General features: G+C 37.9%; 1 pseudogene; it reads right to left on the reverse strand.

Annotated features, from left to right (window-relative positions):
• Positions 1 to 1191: 1191 nt before the first annotated feature.
• Positions 1192 to 6713, reverse strand: LOC119535083 (annotated as a pseudogene).
• Positions 6714 to 20663: the final 13950 nt, after the last annotated feature.

Below are 20663 nucleotides of genomic sequence, written 5' to 3' on the forward strand. Positions count from 1 at the left end.
TTAAAGAACAATTTCCTCAGGAGCTTTAAGGATTCACCTTGCCCTAAAAACAAAAAATCTTTACAGTAGCTGCTACCAAAACTTCCCTAGCTCCCCACACACTGCCTCTAAAACTTACTTTAAAGTAAGATGCTGGCCTTGAAAGCAAGTTTTCCTTGACATCTTTGCAAATAATCATAGAAACAATTTACATTTCAGTAATTTAGTAATTAACTGCTAGTAATGAAAAGAATGCAATCTGCAAGTAATAATATACAGGCAAAATAGAGCCTAAATAGTAAATCAGAATCCAAATGGGCTGAGGATATGAACTGGTTGATCAAATACAAATGGCTAATAAATATATGAAAAGATGATGACTCTCATTTACAGTGAGATAAATGCAAACCAGAACTAGGAGATATAATTTTTCCTTATAAGATTGGTATCTATGAAAAATTAAAAGCAATATTTTGGCAAAAATTTGAGGAAATGGGCACTTTCATATTCTATTAGAAGGGATATAATATGTGCAATATTTTAGGAGAGCAATTTGGAAATGAGTACCAATATTTTAAATGTACTTCCCAGTGCAAGAAATTTATCACACAGCTACATTTCCACATAAGTGGACAAAGAAGGTTCACTGCCACATTGTAATAGTCAATAATCTCAAAACAAACTAAATGGTAATTAAGGACTGGGTAAATTAATTATGGCACATCATCTATTCAAAAGAATATTTGATTAAATGAGACAAAAGCAAGGATTATGATAATATATATAGTATGCTCCCTTGAGTTTTCTTGGTGTTGTTTTTAAGGAAGATGCTGGGAATGGAATTGATACAAAAGCAATAACGTTATTTGGACATTTTTATCAATAGAACAATGTGACTTTTGCTGAAATCAGTTTCCTTCATGGAAAGTATTTTATAGCAGAGACAAAATGTATAGAGAAAAAATAACTAAAAAGGCTTCTAGAATATCCCCTTCAGATGTTGATTATAGAACTATCTTGACATTCTGCATTAAGAATTTACTTTTCAAGTATTTCATATAACTCTGAGCATCTTGTCTTAGCAGGAAAACATGCTTAAAAATGGAACAACATGCTTTTCTCTTCCTTAATTTTGCTAAACAATTTCCAAGGAAATTCTGGCTTCAAATACTGGAATGCAGTCGTCCAACAGAGGTCTGAGGAAGAATAAAATTAAAATTGAACAATTTGCTTTATTCTTCCTTGATTTTCCTGAACAACTTCCATGGAAACTTTGGCCTCATATAGTGGCATACGTTCATCCAACTGAAGTCTAAAAACACCAGTTGATAACTTCTCCGTCACATCCTTTAAGATACAAAGATATTTCCCCTGTTGTATATTTGACATATTCCAAACTTCATCATTAAGGAAAGATTCTATTACTCCCTCGAGGAAAAGGCAATGGGGGATCCAATGGAAGGTTTTCTTCTGTTGTTACCCAATGAACTCCCACACCAAGAAGTGTGATGATATCGTGCTTATGTGGCATGCTTATGTGTAATTTTACAGCTGGTTCATCATCCTTACTATATAATCCCACTCCAGCATCTAGGAAAATATTTACTTCCAGGCCATCTGTTTCTTCCAAACAGCTTCTGGCAACATCAACTTTTCCATTAGATACATTGATCACTTGGGCTATAATAGGTCTAACTCTTTTGAGGTACTGCTTGTCTCAAATTTCATGCTGTTGAAATCCCATTTCCTCCTTTATGGTGTGCTAACTGAAATGTCTATTGTACCAAATGCACTTGTTCAATCCATTATCAGCACTGATTTTCCAGAAGAGAGATAAGAAAGACAATGCAGAACTATATAGGCCTGTTTCCATCCTAAATTGTTCTAGCTGCTTCTGTTCATCTTACCTTTTCTGGTTTATGAATCAAATAATGCTCAAGTGCTCTAACAACTTCACGAAGTCCATGATTTTTAGAATTCAGGGGTAAAAATCTGACTGCAACATAATCTGGTTTGTGCCAGTTTGAATCTATTATGTTGCCCCAAATGCCATTATCTTTGACTTCATCTTGTGTGGGCACACATTATCGGTGTTGATTAGATTGTAATTCTTTGAGTGTTTCTTTGGAATGCACCCCACCCAGCTGTCGGTGATGAGTCTGATTGGATAATTTCCATGGAGGTGTTGCTCCGGCCATTCGGGGTGGGTCTTAGTTGATCAGGAGAGCCATATAAATGAGCTGACGGGCAGAGGGAACTCAGTGCAGCTGTGAGTGACATTTTTTTTTTTTTAATTTCCTAGAAGTCATTGTTTGTTTGTTTGTTTGTTTTATTTTCAAATAAATTCAAAGTTATATGAACAGTTGCAAAAACAATACCAGCCCCATACACAGAATTCCATCATACCCTGACCCCCCCTCCCCCGGTAGCTCAATCCACCAACTTCAACTTGCTGTCACATTGCTATTTCTTTCCCTCCCTCCCTATCATCCATCATCTATTGCTCTGTCGTCTGAACATATGAGAATTAGCTGCACACATCCTTGAGCATTCACTATAATTCACAAATACACTTCCCATGAACAAGAACATTCTTTCATGCAATCCCATTAAGCGCAGCTAAGAAGTACAATAGATTCAACAATTATAAAAAGCTTACATTCTGTATTTCCTTTTCCTTATGTCTCAGCTGTGTCCCTTTGAGCCACCTGTCCTCCATCCTCCAATCCCATCCAAGTTCATCCTTGGCATTCAATTGTCATCTATTTAGACTGTCTTTTTTTTTTTTTTTTTCAGTTGTGGAAACATATATACAGCCTAAATCTTCCCATTCCACCCCCTCCCTAGCCTTCCATTGGTGGGATTAATCACGTTTAGAATGTTGTAATGCTCTTTCCCACCATCCATTACTAGAAATTTCCCTTCAACTCAAACAGCAACCCTACACTCATTTCTTAACTCCCCATTGCCCCTTCCCTCATTTCTCTTAACCCAAACTCTACTTTTCATCTCTATGGTTATATTCTCTGATAATTTCTTTGTGTTTACTGTGGGGCTTAAAATTAACCTCTTAAATCCATATCAATCTTGTTTTTCTTTGATACCACCTTCACTTCAATAGGACACATAAACTATGTTCCTATACTCCTTCATTCCCCCACCTTTATATAGTTGTCTAAAATTATATATTTTACATTGAGTTCAAAACCACTGATTTGTCATTAGAGTTTGTGTATTTTATATCATGTAGGAAGTAACTAGTGGAATTACAGTTCAAAAATTATTGACTTCTATTTGTATTCCATTGTGGCTGGAGAATGTGCTTTGAGTATATTCAATGTTTGTTTTTTTTTTAATTTCTTGAGGCTTGTTTTATGACTCAGCTTATGGTCCCTTCTCGAGAAAGATCTGTGATCACTAGAGAAAAGTGAGTGTCCTGGTGATTTGGGATGTAAGGTACTATATATGTCTGTTAAAATTCTCTGTATCTCTTTCTCCTTTCCCTGTCTCTCCTCTAGCAGGCTCCCCTCAGAATCTGAAGTAGGGCAGGTCTTTCATCAGCAAAGTCTCTCAGCATTTGTTTGTCTGTGAAAAATTTAAGCTCTCCCTCCAATTTGAAGGAGAGTTTTGCTGGATAAAGTATTCTTGGTTGGAAATTTTTCTCTCTCAGAGTTTTAAATATGTCATGCCACTGCCTTCTCGCCTCCATGGTTGCTGCTGAGTAGTCACTACTTAATCTTATGTTGTTTCCTTTGTATGTGGTGAATTGCTTTTCTCTTGCTGCTTTCAGAATTTGCTCCTTCTCTTCAGTATTTGACAGTCCAATCAGAATATGCCTTGGAGTGGGTTTATTTGGATTTATTCTATTTGGAGTTCACTGGGCATTTATGCTTTGTGTATTTATATTGTGTAGAAGATTTGGGAAGTTTTCCCCAACAATTTCTTTGAATACTCTTTCTAGACCCTTCTCTTCCCCTTCTGGGACACCAATGAGTCTTAAGTTTGGATGTTTTATTTTATCTATCATATCCCTGAGATCCATTTCAATTTTTTTTTATTTTTTTCTCCATTCTTTCTTTTGTTCTTTCATTTTCTGTTCTGTGGGCTTCTAGGACACTGAGATGTTGTTCGGCTTCCTCTAGTCTTGTATTGTGAATATCCAGAGTCTTTTTAATTTGGCCAACAGTTTCTTTTATTTCCATAAGATCTTCTATTTTTTTATTTACTCTTGCTATGTCTTCTTTATGCTCTTCTAGGGTCTTCTTTATGTAGCTTATATCCTGGGCCATGGTCTTCTTGATGTCCTTTAAATCCTTTGCCATGTTTTCGTTCCTTGATTCTAGATCTTTGATTAACTTTGCAAGGTATATTGTATCTTCCGATATTTTGGTTCGTGTGTTTGGAGCTGGATTCTCCATATCTTCTGGTTTTACCATATGCATTAAGATTTTCTGCTGTTTTTGGCCTCTTGGCATTTGTTTTGCTTGACAGGGCTCTTTCAAGTTGTAAAGGAAAAGGGGTATCGATCTAATTTTTCAGGAGCACAGTTTGGTGATGTACACTTTCTCTAACTAACCAGCAGATGGCGTCTGTGAGTCACCTATATCCCTCGAGTCAGTTCTCAACCTTTTTTTCCATTTTGTGTGGGGAAATGATTCTTGTGGGTTCAGTTGGAGAACTCAGTTTGGGTGTGTTGCTGGAGCTGTCCGCCCTGAAAGTGGGGCGTGTGTACGGATAGCCAGGGAGGAAGGGCAGTTCTAATGTTCAAATCCCCCAGGATCCTGGAGATTCAAGGCCGCCGTACAAGTCTAAGCCTTCATTTCAGTTCAGCCCCAGCCTCTCACTCTCACTGATCTATAAACCACCAGACTTGGCATAGCGTCCCTGGGTTCTCCGAGTGGATCCCGCCTCCCAGCCGCGCTCCTCCAGTAATCAGACAAGGGAAGGCTGTGCTACGTCATCAGAGCACACCATCCCACAAGGGAAGCCCCAGGCTACTGGGCCGTGCAGCGGTGCACTCCCAGCCCGAAGCAAAAATGGCCGAGCAGGGCGTCTCAGCCCCCTCCTCCTCGCACTGTTCCTCCTTCCCAGCTCCGGGACAACTGGCAAGGCTTTGGGCTGTGGGCAAGGCCCCGGGCAGGAGTTTATCTAGCCCTCTGGGGGCTAGCTGCTAGCCGCGGGGTTTCTTTCTCCTTCTGGCTCTCCCCTCCATTCCCCCGAACCCAAGGGTATCTGCTGTGGGCTATCTTCCTGGCCAGAAAGCAAGAGGCCAGCCCAGCCCCCTCTTGCTGTGTTTTTCTGTGTGGTTCCCACAATTGCTATTGGAGCCACTCCTTTTTTTTTTTTTTTTTTTAAACAGCCAGCTGGTCATACACTGAACCCTGGCTTCCCCAGCCCGCCGCGCGGCTGCGGGTGTTCCAGCCAGCTTACTCACTCATTTCAGAATGCCGACTCCCAGTTTCATCAAGTATACGGCCCCTCTGGAGCTAAGAGCCCTCATCCAGTTGGTGCACTGCTGTAACCAGTATTTGAGGTCACTTTCTGGTTTTTAGCTAGTGTTTTTCATGGAGGTGTTTTTTTCGCCCTGTCTCAGCTAGCCGCCATCTTAGTTCTCTGTGAGTGACATTTTGAAGAGGAGCTACAACCAAGAGGGACACTTTGAAGAATGCTCAGGAGCTGAGAAGAAGAGCTGCAGATGAGAAACAGTTTGAAGATGGCCGTTGAACACAGACTTTTGCCCTGGAGAAGCTAAGAGAGGAAAAACACCCAAAGAGCAGCTAAGAGTGACATTTTGAGGAACTGCAGCCTAGAGAGGAACATCCTGGGAGAAAGCCATTTTGAAACCAGAACTTTGGAGCAGACACCAGCCACGTGCCTTCCTAGCTAACAGAGGTTTCCTGGACACCACTGACCATCCTCCAGTGAAGGTACCCAATTGCTGATGTGTTACCTTGGACACTTTATGGCCTTAAGACTGTAACTGTGTAACCAAATAAACTCCCTTTTATAAAAGCCAATCCATCTCTGGTATTTTGCATTCCAGCAGCATTTACAAACTAGAATATGGTTGAAAGAATGAAACTTTGCCTCTAACATCTAACACATTTCCAGTAAGTCCTCTCCCAATAAGAAAGAGATCCTTTCCCATTTTCATTTCTTCCAGAAGTTTTATATATTTTTTGTTTGCTTGTGTTTTTTTAATTAAATTCAGTTTTATTGAGATATATTCACATACCATACAATCATCCATGGTGTACAATCAACTGTTCATAGTACCATCATATAGTTATGCATTCATTACTCCAATCTATTTTTGAACATTTTCCTTACATCAGAAAGAATGAGAATAAAAAATAAAAGTAGAAAAGAACACCCAAATCATCCCCCCCATCCCACCCTATTTTTCATTTAGTTTTTGTCCCCATTTTCCTACTCATCCACCCATACACTGGACAAAGGGAGTGTGATCCACAAGGTTTTCATAATCACACTGTCACCCCTTGTATGCTACATTGGTACACAATCATCTTCAAGAGTCAAGGCTACTGGGTTGCAGTTTGATAGATTCAGGTATTTACTTCTAGCTTTCAGAAGCCTTATATTCATCTAGCTCAAAGCACAAGCTTTAACTTCAAGTTTGACTAAGTTGTTCTTTGTAACAGGAAGATTTCCTTTTCTTGAAATAAATGTTACTTCTTCATTTGTGGAATTTGGTGAAAATATAAACCTTTCATAGTCACCTGCCTCCAAGCAGTCCCAACAGCCTGTGACTTAGCCACCACGCCCTTCAAGCCCCATGAGTTTTTAAGAAGGAAACACAAACATATGCACATTTATGTCTGTATGTATATAAAGCATTAAGAATCTGGAAGGTCAGTAGGAGACAAGCAGTCCATGTAGGACCTTATAGACCATTGTTATAAAGATATTGGCTTTTACTCTGAATAGAATGGGAAGTCTTTGTAAAATTTTGAGCATAAGAGTGAAATAATCTGACATGCTATAAAAAAAAATCATTCTGGCTGCTATGTGGAGAACAAGTAGGGGCAAGTACAGAAATAGGGAGAACAGTTAGGAGGGAATTATAGGTGAGGGATTTCCAGATTTGGAAGAGAGTGATGGAGGGGTGAAAAGAGATCAGATTCTAGATATACAGTATTTTGAATATAAGATTTGTGGTATGAAATGATATTGTGCCAGTTTGAATGTATTATGTCCCCCAAACGCCATTATCTTTGATGTAATCTTGTATGGACAGACGTTATCAGTGTTGATCAGATTGTAATTCTTTGAGTATTTCTTTGGAATTGCCCCACCCAGCTGTGGGTGATGACTCTGATTGGATAATTTCCATGGAGGTGTTGCTCCACCCACCCAGGGTGGGTTTAAGTTGATCAGTGGAGCCATATAAATGAGCTGACGTAACAGAAGGAACTCAGTGCAGCTATGAGTGACATTTTGAAGAGGAGCAAGCTTGCTAGAGAGGAGCATCCTGGGAGAAAGCCATTTTGAAATCAGAACTTTGGAGCAGATGCCAGCCACGTGCCTTCCCAGCTAACAGAGGTTTTCTGGACGCCATTGGCCATCCTCCAGTGAAGGTACCCAATTACTGATGTGTTACCTTGGATACTTTATGGCCTTAAGACTGTAACTGTGTAGCCAAATAAAAACCCCCTTTCTATAAAAGCCAATCCATCTCTGGTGTTTTGCATTCCAGAGCATTAGCAAACTAGAACAGATATGTATGGTATATTATGTACCCCAGAAAAAGCACATTTTAATCTTAATCCCATGCCTTGGACTTGGTTCAGCTGATCACTGATCATGGCTTTTGATTAGAGAATTCAGATCACTGTGTCCTGGCTCTGAGGGGTAGTTATTGTTTCAATCCATCCTGGACAAAGGCAGTAGTGGCAGCCATTGTTTCAACCCTCCCTGGACAGAGAGGGTGAAGATTTAAAGACACAGCTCTTTCTCAGAGCTGTGGCAGGCAGGGAACTGAAGGGCTGCATTGGCTTGGCAGTCCAGGAAAGCTCAGCTTTGGGGAACCATCAGGGAAGGTTTGGTGCCCATCCTGATCCCCTCCTCAGGACACTTAGGAACTGCTCTGAGCTCCCTTCATGGGACCCTGGCCCTGTTTTGGCTGGGAAAGACTGACTTGAGAAAGTCCTCCCTGGAATGTCTCTCTCTGCCATCTCCAGGGCACAGACTCAGCCCCCTTAGAATAGTAGAGTGGTGGCCAGGCTCTCTCCAATCCCTGGGGAATGTGCTCCACCATCTCTGAGGCTTGAGGCAGCAGTACACTTCCTGAACAACAGGGAGGAAGGCCCACCCTCTGCAAACTCTGGGGCATACTCACCCTTTCCATGTGATTCAGTGGGTCCACTCTCCAGATCCAAGATTCTGTGCTCCAGACCTCAATTTCCATGGTTCTGCCTTTGAAGTCATTTTTCCTTCAGTCTGTCCCCTTTCTGTTCCTTTTAGTCCAGACTGGCAGTGGTTCTCTTTATACAGATCCTGCAACAACTTGTCAAGTTTAGCATGCAGCACACAGGGGTCCTAAACATCAGGCAATAGGACTTCCCACAGTCCTTTCTGGATAACTCCACTTTCAATCCTGACTTGCAGTGAAATGGCTGACTGCTCAAATCCTCACAGAGGGCTCTATTCTCTGGGGACTCACTTTCTGGAAACTCAGAATTTTCCAAACCATCAATTTCTGATTTCTTTGTACCCAAGAGTTTCAGTTCTCAGCTTATCCCATTCCTCTTGCATTTTACTATAGCTGCAAGGAGAAGCCAGGCTGCATTTTCCACATTTAGTTTGGAAATTTCCTCAGCTAGATATCTGTGCTGGTTTATATATATTATGTTCCCCCAAGAAAAGCCATGTTCTTTGATGCAATCTTGTGGGGGCAGACGTATTAGTGTTGATTAAGTTGAAACATTTGGATTAGGTTGTTTCCATGGAGATGCACCCCACACAACTGTGGGTGATAACTCTGATTGGATAATTTCCATGGCGGTGTGGTCCTACCCATTCAGCGTGAGCCTTGATTAGTCTACTAGAGCACTATATAAGTCCAGACAGAAGGAGTGAGCTTGCTACAACCAAGAGGGACACTTTGAAGAATGCATAGGAGCTGAGAGAGGAGCTTCAGCTTACAGAGACATTTTGGAGATGGCCTTTGAGAGCAGACTTTTGCTTTGGAGAAGCTAAGAGGGGACAAATGCCCCAAGAGCAACTAAGAGTGACATTTTTGAAGAGCTGAAGCCTAGGGAAGAACATCCTGGGAGGAAGCCATTTTGAAACCAGAACTCCAGAGCAGATGCCAGCCATGTGCCTTCCCAGCTAACAGAGATTTTCTGGACACCATTGGCCATCCTCCAGTGTTGATGCATTACCCTGGACACTTTATAGCCTTAAGACTGTACTGTGTACCCAAATAAACCCCCTTTTATAAAAGCCAATCCAATTCTGGTGTTTTGCAAAAAGGCAGTGTTAGCAAACTGGAACAATATCCTAGCTCATCATTTTCAAATTCTGCCTTCATCTGTCCCCAGGACTCAGTTTTGCCAAATTCTCTGCCACTTTAAAACAAGGATCACCTTTCCTCTAGTTTGCAATGACACGTTCATCATTTCTGTCTAAATCCTCAGCAGAAGTACCTTTAGTGTACACATTTCTACCAACAGTGTCTTCAAAGCAATCTAGGTCTTTTCTATCAAGCTCCTCACAATTCTTCCAGAATCTTCCCCTTACCCATTTATAAAGCCATTCCAGCATTTTTGGTATTTGCAAATTGCAGCAGCATCCCACTTTTTGGTACCAAAATCTGTTTTGGTTTGCTAAAGTTGTCAGAATGCAATATATCAGAATGGATTGACTTTTACAATGGGGATTTATTAACTTACAATTACAGTTTTAGGCTATGAAAATGTCCCAATTAAGGCATCAGCAGGATGATATCTGGACTCTAAAGACAGACTGCCAGCATCTTGGACACCTCTGTCACAGAGGAAGGCACATGGCCAGCGTCTGCTGGTCCTTTACTCCTGGGTTTCATTGTTTTCAGCTTCTGGTTCCAGTGGTCTCCTCTCTCTGCTTCTGTGTGTCCTCTCTTAGCTCTCCTGGTTTTTTTCTGTCTTTTATTCTCTTCATAGAAGACTTCAGTAAAAGGATTAAGACCTACTTTAAATGGGGTGGGTCACCTCTCAATTGAAATAACCTAACCAAAAGGTCCTGCCCACAGCAGGTCTGCACCCAAAAGAATGGATTAAAAGAACATGGCCTTTTCTGGGGTACATAACAACTTCAAACCAGCACAACCACCCAATTGGGAAAGAACATTCTCTTCAACAAATTGTGCTGGGAAAACTGGATCTCCATTTGAGAAATAAAGGAGGACCCCTACCTCACAACATATACAAACATGTACTCAAAATGGAGCAAAGGCCTAAAATATGAGAGCTAGAATGATCAAACTCCTCAAAGAAAATGTAGGGAAGCATCTTCAAGACCATGTGTTAGGCAGTGGTTTCTTAGATTTTACACCCAAAGCACAAGCAACAAAAGAAAAAAAATAGATAAATGGGACCTCATTAATTTAAAAACTTGTTCTTCAAAGGATTTTTTTCCCATGAAAGTAAAACAACAGCCTATAAAATGGGAGAAAATATTTGGAAACAACAGATCCAATAAAGGATTAACATCCAGAATATACAAAGAAATCCTTCAACTTAAAAACAAAAATAGAAACAGTCTAATTAATAAATGTATACATCTCCAAAGAAATGTATACAAATAGCCAGAAAGCACATGAAAAGATGCTCAATGTCATTAGCCATCAGGGAAATGCAAATCAAAACCACAATGAGATACTATTTCATACCCATTAGAATGACTGCTATTAAAAAAAAAAAAACAGAAAATAACAAGTGTTGGAGAGAATGTGGAGTAATAGGACCATTCATCCACTGCTGGTGGCAATGTAAAATGGTGCAGCCACTATGGAAGACAGTTTGGCAGTTCCTCAGAAAGCTAAGTATAGAATTACCATATGACCTGTCAATCCCACTACTAGGTATATACCCAGAAAAACTGAAAGCAGTGACTAGAACAGATATTTGCACACCAATGTTCATGCCAGCATTATTCACAATTTCCAAAAGATGTAAGTAACCCAAGTGTCATCAACCAATGAATAGATAAATAAAATGTTGTATTTACACACAATGGAATATTATTCAGCCATAAAAAGGAATGAAGTCCTGACATATGCCACAACATGGATGAACCTTTAAGATATCATGTTGAGTGAAATAAGCCAGATACACAAGGATAAATATTGTATGATGTCACTGTTTTGAAACAATTAGAATAAGCGAACTCATAGAGTCAGAATCTAGAATAGTGGTTACCAGGGGACAGGGTGGGGATAGGGAATGGAAGTCAAGGCTAAAAATGTATAGGATTCCTATTTGGAATGATGGAAATGTTTTGGTAATGAATAGTCAGGATGGTAGCATAACATTGTAAAGGCAATTAACAGTACTGAAATACGTATATATCTGAATACCATGAACTCTAAGTTAAACCATGGACTATAGTTAATAGTACAATTATTAAAATGTGCTATCATAAATCATAACAAATGTTGCACACCAATACAAGGTGTTGGTGGTGGTATAGTGTATGGGAATCCTGTATTTTATGTATGATATTCTGTAAACCCACAACTTCTCTAATAAAGAAAAAAATGAAATTTAAAAAAGTATCTGGTAGATTTGTATGTATATAATGGTAGAAAAGAGCTCCAAGGTAAAGGATTTAGTAGAAAAATAAAATTACAGATATATTTCCAAAAAGGATGCATATGTGATAAAGGAATCATATCTGGAATATATAAAGAACTCCAAAAACTCAGCAGTACAAAACAAACAATCCAATTAGAAAATAAGCAAAAGACATGAAGGGTCATTCCATCAAAGGGAATATACTGACAGCAAATAAGCATGTGAAAAGATATTTTCAAAATGTTAATTAAGGTCATGATGAGATATTACTATACATCTACAAGAATAGCTAAGATAAAAAATAGTGACAAGAAAGACCAAATGCTGATGAGAATGTTGAAAGAGACTGGCTTGCTCCTCATTGCTGGTAGAAATGTAAAATGGTATAGCCATTCTGGAAAACAGTCTGGTACTTACTTAAAAGTAATTGTACTTATTGGCATTTTATCCCAGAGAAACAAAAACACATGTCTATTCAAAACCCATATGTGACCACTCATATTACAGCCTTATTTGTAACAGCCCCAAACTGGAAACAATCAAAATGTCCCTCAGTAGGTGAATGATTAAACTGGTACATCTGTATCAAAGAATACTACTCAGCAATAAAAAGGAGCAAACTACAGATAAACACAACAACTTGGTTGGATCTGAAGAGCATTATGCTGAGTGAAAAAAAAGCCAATCTCAAAAGGTCACATATTCTATGATTTCATTTACATTACATTCTATAAATGATAAAATTATAGAAATAAATAACAGATGAGCAGTTGCCAGGGGTTAAGGATGATTAGGAAGAGGGGAGGTGGAAATCTTAATGGTTCTGTATCTTGATTGTTGTGGTGGTTACAGGAATTTACTCATGATAAAATGACATAGTACTATGCATACACATTGTACCAATGTTGAATTCCTAGTTTTGATATTGTACTGTAATCATGTTAAGATGTAACCATTGGATATATGGCTCCAAGGATATATGAGTCTTCTCTGTACCACCTATTCAACTCCCTGTGAATCTTAAGTGTTTCAAAATAAAGTTTTAAAAATCAATTACCCAGAAAAACAGTTTATTGACTATTGTCAGGAAAATTTGTGAAATACTTTAAAATGGGTAAAAAATAAATATATAGTTTTGGGTACCCTTCCAGGTTATGTGCCTTTCATTGTCTTTGAGTTATTTTACAATTCCAAGTTGTAGAAAACTAATAATAATGCACATAATTTTCATCCATAAAAATAATTTTCCTGCGGAAAGCAATTGATTGTTCACCCATTTTGCATCTATGTGTAAATTCATTTCAGCATTCCCTGTTTGCTTGTATATGTGCAGAACTGTGAATTCTCCTTTGAAATGATTGAAACATCTGTGTCATTAACTCATTAAGAATTTAGTCTTTAACATTTATTCATGTTATCTTTTATGGGATCCTGATTTTCCCTTTAAAATAATATCTTTTAACAATTGACTTGTGCTCATTGATGTTCACTTTTTTTAGTGATTCAAAGATGGGATCCACAATAAAGCATGACCCTTGTCTTCTTAAGTCTGGCTTTCCTTCAGGGGAAATCTAGAGTAAAATATATGCCTATTCTCACCCCTTTCATCCAGTTTCCACAGGGAGGAGTCCTGGAAGTTACTGAGGATTTATAATGCAGAAAGTGTGGAAGGTGTAGGAGGAGGCAATGGGATACAATATTAAAATAAAAGATTAACTTAGCCTGGGAAGGAACTGTATCTACTTTTTCTCTTTATTCTTCTTCCAGCACATACAGACAACCCAAGATTGCTCTCTGACCTCTCAGATAACAAACCTCTTTCTCTATTCCTAATTATTCCCAATGACTTCTCCTACATTTTCATTCTGTTATCCTCCTGTCATCTCCAGTTCAATAGTCTAACACTACATACATCATGTTTTCTACCAACCCATTGCCATCTTCTGGACTTCACTATTTCTGATTAAATCTATAGCTCCTACCCTCTCCAAATCTAGATCTCCTTGATACTTACATAGCATTTTCTGTCTTTTAACTTTTTTGCTCTATTCATTTGATTTGGCACTTATTAAACAACTACAACAAATGAGATACTTTAGCATTTTAAAGAACATGGGGAGAAACACAATTTCCAGAAATATTAATTTTAAATTGTTTGAAGGATATGCAGCCATCCATACTTAAAAACAGTAAGCGACCTGGAACCAAGATAAGCCCAAAGAGCATTGTGCCTGTGCCATTTTAGTTTGGTTCTATGCAGACTTGTTTTTATTGAACCACAATTTGGCTTAATCTCATCAATCTACATTGTTCCTCATACTCAGTTGGCTTTCAGTAATCACTCTGATGCTGAATAAGTTTCCCGTGAAAGAATTCCTTACGTTATTGAGGACATTGTTTACTATACCCCATGCTAGACCATGCAATAGCCAATTGAGGAAAGCTTTCTGGAGAAATTTTCTATTAGGTTTTAGTACCAGGAATAGCTATACTTCTTCTGAGCACTGGTTTGGTTTTCTTACAATACTTTGTAATGGCTAGTGCTTCTCACTTTGCTTCAGCTGCCAAGGCTTAGGGACAAATCTGTGTCTCTATCTGTGTTTTAGTTGCTATTGCTCTGTAACAAACCATCCCCAAAATGAATGGCATCATTTTGGTTTGCTAAAGCTGCCAGAATGCAATATACCAGAAATGGGTTGGCTTTTAATGATCAGGATTTATTGACCTATAGTTTACCTTAGGCCACGAAAATGTCCAATTCAAGGCATCAACAGGATAATACCTGGACTCTGAAGACAGGCAGCTAGCATCTGGGAACCCTCTGTCACATGGGAAAGCACGTGGCCAGCATCTGCTGGTCCTTCTCTACCAGGTTTTATTGCTTTCAGCCTCTGGTTCCAGGGCTTCCTCTCTGAGCTTCTGTGGGTCCTTTCTTAGCTTCTCTGGGGATTTTCTCTAATGAGGTTCTCTTAAATTCATCTCTTAGCTTTTCTGAGCTTTCTGGGCTTTTTCTGTCTTTTATCCTCTCATAAAGGACTCCAGTAAAAGGATTAAGACCCACCTTGAATGGGGGTGGGTCACGTCTCAACTGAAATAACCTAACCAAAAGGTCCCACCTACCACAGGTCTGCACCCATGGGAACAGATTTTAAAACATGGCCTTTTCTGGGGTACATAACAGCTTCAAAACACCACCAGCATAAAACCACCATTTTATTATGCTCACAATTCTGAGGATCAGGAATTTGGGTTGGCACAGTAGGGATGGCTTGTATGTGCTACACAGTGTTTGGAGCCTCATTAGGGAAGATTTAAAGGCTAGGGTTGACTCAGTAGTTGGAACTGGAATCATCCAAATGTGTCTTCATTCACATATCTGGGTTGATGGCTGTCAGTAAGACCCCAGCTGAGCTCAGCCAAAACAGCTACATGTGGTCTCCCCATGTGATCTGGGCTTCCTGACAGCATGACATTCCTTGGTTGGACAAAGTTCCTATGTGGAAGCTCAGAGCTCCAAAGGCCAATGTTTAAGCTTCCAAGGTAGAAGCTCTATTTATGATCTTGCTTCAGAAGTCCAGCAGCATTCTGCTATATTTAATTGGGTTTAAGCCAATCCCAACATTGCCTAAATAAAAAGGGAAGGGAATTAGATTCCACCTCTTGATGAGAGTATGACAAGATTCAGAAGAGCATGTGGAATGGGAAATATTTTTACAGTCATTTTTGGAAAATATAATCTGCCACACTCCTCAAGAAGTAAGGAAGGTTTATGGCAGGCACTGTATGTATTAAATTTACCTCAGGTTTCACATTATTTTTCTTATACTTGTTTTCTATCTGCTTCTATTTTGTTGCTTGTACCTTTATAATAATTTTTGTTATGAGTGCTATATTAATATGGCTATAAAATACAGGATGGAATAAAATTAAAATTAAAACTTGACTCCCTCTCCCTCCTCCCTCATCCCAACAACTCCTGGTCTACTTCCTAGAGGTAATCAGAGTTAATTTCTTGGGCATCCTTCCAGAATTTTCTTAGGCATATATAAACGTAGTTTATGTATGTGCATATTCTTTTAAAAGACTTTTTAAATTGAAGTAATTATAGATTTGTGGGAAGTTGCAAAATAGTGTAGAGAGGGTCCATGTACCCATCACTTAGCTTTTCCCAGTAGTTACAATTTCCTTAACTATAGAACAATATCAAAACCAGGAAATTGATATTGGTGTAGAGTGTGTGTATAGTTCTATGCTATTTTTTAAACATTTAATTTCAAAATAATTATAGATTCATGGGAAATTGCAAAGATAATACAGAGATGTCCCATGTTTCCTTCACCCGGTTTCTTAACTATAATACAATAGCAAAACCAGTGACTTGACATTGGCACAATGTGTGTGTATACAGTTCTATGTTATTTTATCACATGTGCAGATTTGTATAACTGCCACCACAATCAAGATACAGAAGCATTCCATCATCACAAAGATCCCCTCCTGCTACCCCTTTAGTCATGTCCCCTCCTACCTCCCATCATCCCTAGCCCCAGGCAACCACAAACCTATTTTTCATCTCTATAATTTTCAATATTATATAAATGGAATTCTACAGTGTGCACCCCTTTGATTCTGGGTTTTTTTTCACTCAGCATAATGACCTTGCGACCCATCCAAGTTATTGCAGGTATCAATAGCTAGCCAGTATTTTTGTTTCTTTGACTGCTCAAGAAAATACCATGCAACAGGTTGGCTTAAACAATGGGAATTTATTGACTCACTGTTTTACTAGGAAAAGTCCAAATCAAGTCCAAACCAAGGCATCATCAAGGCAATGCTTTCTTACCAAAGACTGGCATTCTGGGGCTGGCTGCCAAAGACCCTTGGTTCCGGGCTCCTCTATCACACAGCAATGCACATGGTGGCCTCTCCTTTGACTGGGTTGCATTGACTTTAAGCTTCTGGCTGCTCTCTCTGTGGCTTTCTCTCTGTCTGAATTTCAGTCTGCTAATAAACAACTCCAATAATAAGATTAAGACTTATTCTGATTGAGTTGGGTCATACTTTAACTGAAGTAACCTTATCAAAAGGTCCTACTTACAATGGGCTCCCATCCACAGGAATGGAATAAGTTTAAGCACATGTTTTTCTGGGGCACATAGCTCCAAACCACTAAGCCAGAATTTAATATAGTTACTATTTTAGATCTTCAAAAAAGATGTGTATTGATATATTTCTTTGTGGTCTTGATTTGCCTTTCTCTAATGACTAGGGATGTTGAACATCTTTTCATATGCATTTGCCATCTGTATATACCCTCTTCAGTGAAATGTCTTTTCATGTCTTCTGCTCATTTTCTAATTGGATTTTTTTTACCATTGTTTTGAGCATTCTTTATATATTCTAGATGAGTCCTATGTCAGAGATGTGGTTTGTAAACATTTTCTCCCTAACTACAGCTTGTCTTTTCATCCTTTTAAGAGAGACTGTCCCAGAGGAAAAAATTTTCATTTTGATTAAGTCCAATTAAATGATATTTTCTTTTATGGATTGTGTTTTTTTTTTGTTTTTTTTTTTTTTTTTGTATCATTTCTAAAAACTGTTTACCAAGCCCTAGGTCCCAAAGATTTTTTCCTATGTTATTTTCTAAGAGTTTTTTTTTTTTTTAAATCTTCATTTTATTGAGATATATTCACATACCATGCAGTCATACAAAACAAATCGTACATTCGATTGTTCACAGTACCATTACATAGTTGTACATTCATCACCTAAATCAATCCCTGACACCTTCATTAGCACACACACAAAAATAACAAGAATAATAATTAAAATGAAAACAATTAAAGTAAAAAAGAACACTGGGTACCTTTGTCTGTTTGTTTGTTTCCTTCCCCTATTTTTCTATTCATCCATCCATAAACTAGACAAAGTGGCGTGTGGTCCTTATGGCTTTCCCAATCCCATTGTCACCCCTCATAAGCTACATTTTTATACAATTGTCTTCGAGATTCATGGGTTCTGGGTTGTAGTTTGATAGTTTCAGGTATCCACCACCAGCTACCCCAATTCTTTAGAACCTAAAAAGGGTTGTCTAAATTGTGCATAAGAGTGCCCACCAGAGTGACCTCTCGGCTCCTTTTGGAAACTTCTAAGGGTTTTATAATACATGCTTTACATTTAAATCTATGATCCATTTTGAGTTGTTTGTTTTTTAAATATGAGGTCAGGGTTCATTTTTATGCTGTAGTACCTTTTGTTGAAAAGAGTACCCTTTCTCCATTGAATTGCTTTTGCAACTTTAAAAAAATTAATTTGCTATACTTACGTGGGGTTATTTCTGGGTTTTCTCTTATGTTCAATGGATCTATGTATCTATCTCTCTACCAACACTACACCCTCTTGATTACTGTAGCTGTATAATAAGTCCTGAAATTGCATAGGGTGATTACTTCCACCTTATTTTTCTTTTTCAAAATTCTTTTATCTTGTCTGTCTAGTTCCTTTGACTTTCCACATAAAGTTGATAATAATTTTGTCTGTATCTGCAAAAAAATTTGCTGGGATTTTGATAGGAATTGTGGTAGATGTGTATATCAGTTTAGGGAGAAGTGACATCTTTACTATGTTGAGACTTCCAATCTATAAACATGGTATATCTTCCCATTTATTTCGAGCTTCTTAGATTTCTTTAGTTTAGAGAATACAAGTTTTGTATATGTTTTGTTATAGCTACACTTAAATATTTCATTTTTGAGTGATTATAAATGGAATTGTATATTTAATTTTGGTTTCTACTTGTACATACGAGTGTATAAAAACACTTTATTGTTTTTTTATGTTGATCTTGTATCTTTTGACCTTCCTGAACTCACTTATTACTCCTAGCAGTTTTTTGTGTTTTTTTTTTTAGATTCTTTAGAATTTTCTAGGTAGACAATCATGTCATCTGTAAATTGGAACACTTTTATTTCTTACTTTCTGATCTGCATGCCTTTTACCTTATTTCCTTAGTGTTCTCTAGGGAAACAGAATCAACAAGAGATATCTATAAACATAAGATTCATAAAAGCATCTCACACAATTGTGGGTATGCACGAGTCCTAATTCCATAGGGCAGGCAGCAGACTGGCAACTCCAATGAAGATGGTTAATGAATTCCTCAGGCAGCAAACTGGCAACTCCAATGAACATGTTCGATGAACTCCTGAGGCAACAAACTGGCAACTTTGATGAACTTTTCAGGAAATGCTTCACTGGTCAGCCAAAGAAGAAGTGAAGGTCCTCTACCTGTCTCACTTAAAAGTCTTCAACTGATTGGTTTAAATCCAGCTGATTGCATTCTCTCATAGTGGAAGACACATCCTTCGTTGAAGTAATCAGTCACAGCTGCAGCCAATTGACTGATGCTTTAATAAACCAGCCTTCTGGTTTATTAACCAGCCACAAATGTCATTGTAGTGACAGGCCAATGCTTGCTTGACCAGACACCTGGGTACCATCACTTGGCCAAGTTGACATATGAACCTAACCATCACACCTGGCTAGAATTTCCAATACTACATTGACTAAGAATGGTGAAAGCAGATACCCTTGCCTTGTTCCCAAACATAGGTGCAAAACATTCAGTCTTTGACCACTGAGTATGATGTTAGCAATAGGATTTTGCAAATGTTCTTTATCAAGTTGAGGAAATTCCCTTCTTTTCTACTCTTCTGAGAAATGTTTTTGTCTTAACCATGAATGGGTTTCAGATTTTGTCAAATCCCATTTCTACATCAATTGATAATGATCATATGATTTTTCTTCTTTAGTCTGTTAAAATATCTGATTTTCAAATATTGAAACAGTCTTGCATCCTTGGAATAAACTCCACTAGGTCACGGTGTGTAAGTCTTTTTATATATGTTGAATTCTATTTGCCAATCTTTTGTTAAGGACATTTGCATCTAAATTCATGAAGGATATTGATCCATAGTTTTCTTTATTTATACTTTTTTTGTCTGGTTTGGGTATCAGGATAATACAGCCTTGTTTGAGCATTTGCTTATACCAAAAACTATTTTTTGTGAAACATTTTGAGCAGGTTAGCAGGTACTTCTCAAATAGCTCCAAAATACAAATAAGATTTTAAAATTTCCAATATGAAAACAACATTTGCTACCTACAGGCAAATATCGATTTCCTGTCAATCACACCAAATATTTCGATTTTGTTTTTTGTTTTTTTTGTCAGATGGTAATCTTTTAATAATTGAAAAGTCAATGTAACAACATGAAAGAACATTTTAAAGAAAGAAGAAGGCTCATAATCTCACTGTTGCCAAGAATAATTTTCATTTTTTTTACAGAATACCTTCCAGTTTCTGGGCATACAAATTTTTACATAAGCGTACTCACTATTTTGTATTTTTTTTTCCTCATTTAGGATAGTATTATGTCAAATATATTTCCACATTTTAAATGATTATTCATAATTATTTTAATGGCTTCATAGCATTGTTTTTCTTAAATTTAATTTTATTGAGATTGTTCACATACCATACAAGTATCCAAAGATCCAAAGTATACAATCAATTGCCCACAGTATCATCATACAGCTGTGCATCCATCATCACAATTAATTTTTTTGGAATTTTTAGAATATTTTCAGTACTCCAGAAAAGAAATAAAGACACAAAAAAGGAAACTCAAGTCCTCCCATATCCCTGACCACCACCTCTCCATTACTGACTCAGTATAGGTATTTGTTACTGTTGATGAAAGAATGTTAAAATACTATTAACCGTAGTACATAGTTTGCAATAGGTATATTTTTCCCTATATACCCCTCTATTATTAACTTCTGGTTATAGTGTCATACATGTGTTCTAGTTCATGAAAGATATTTCTA

Source organism: Choloepus didactylus, chromosome 5, assembly GCF_015220235.1.
Source record: "Choloepus didactylus isolate mChoDid1 chromosome 5, mChoDid1.pri, whole genome shotgun sequence".
Taxonomy (NCBI): domain Eukaryota; kingdom Metazoa; phylum Chordata; class Mammalia; order Pilosa; family Megalonychidae; genus Choloepus; species Choloepus didactylus.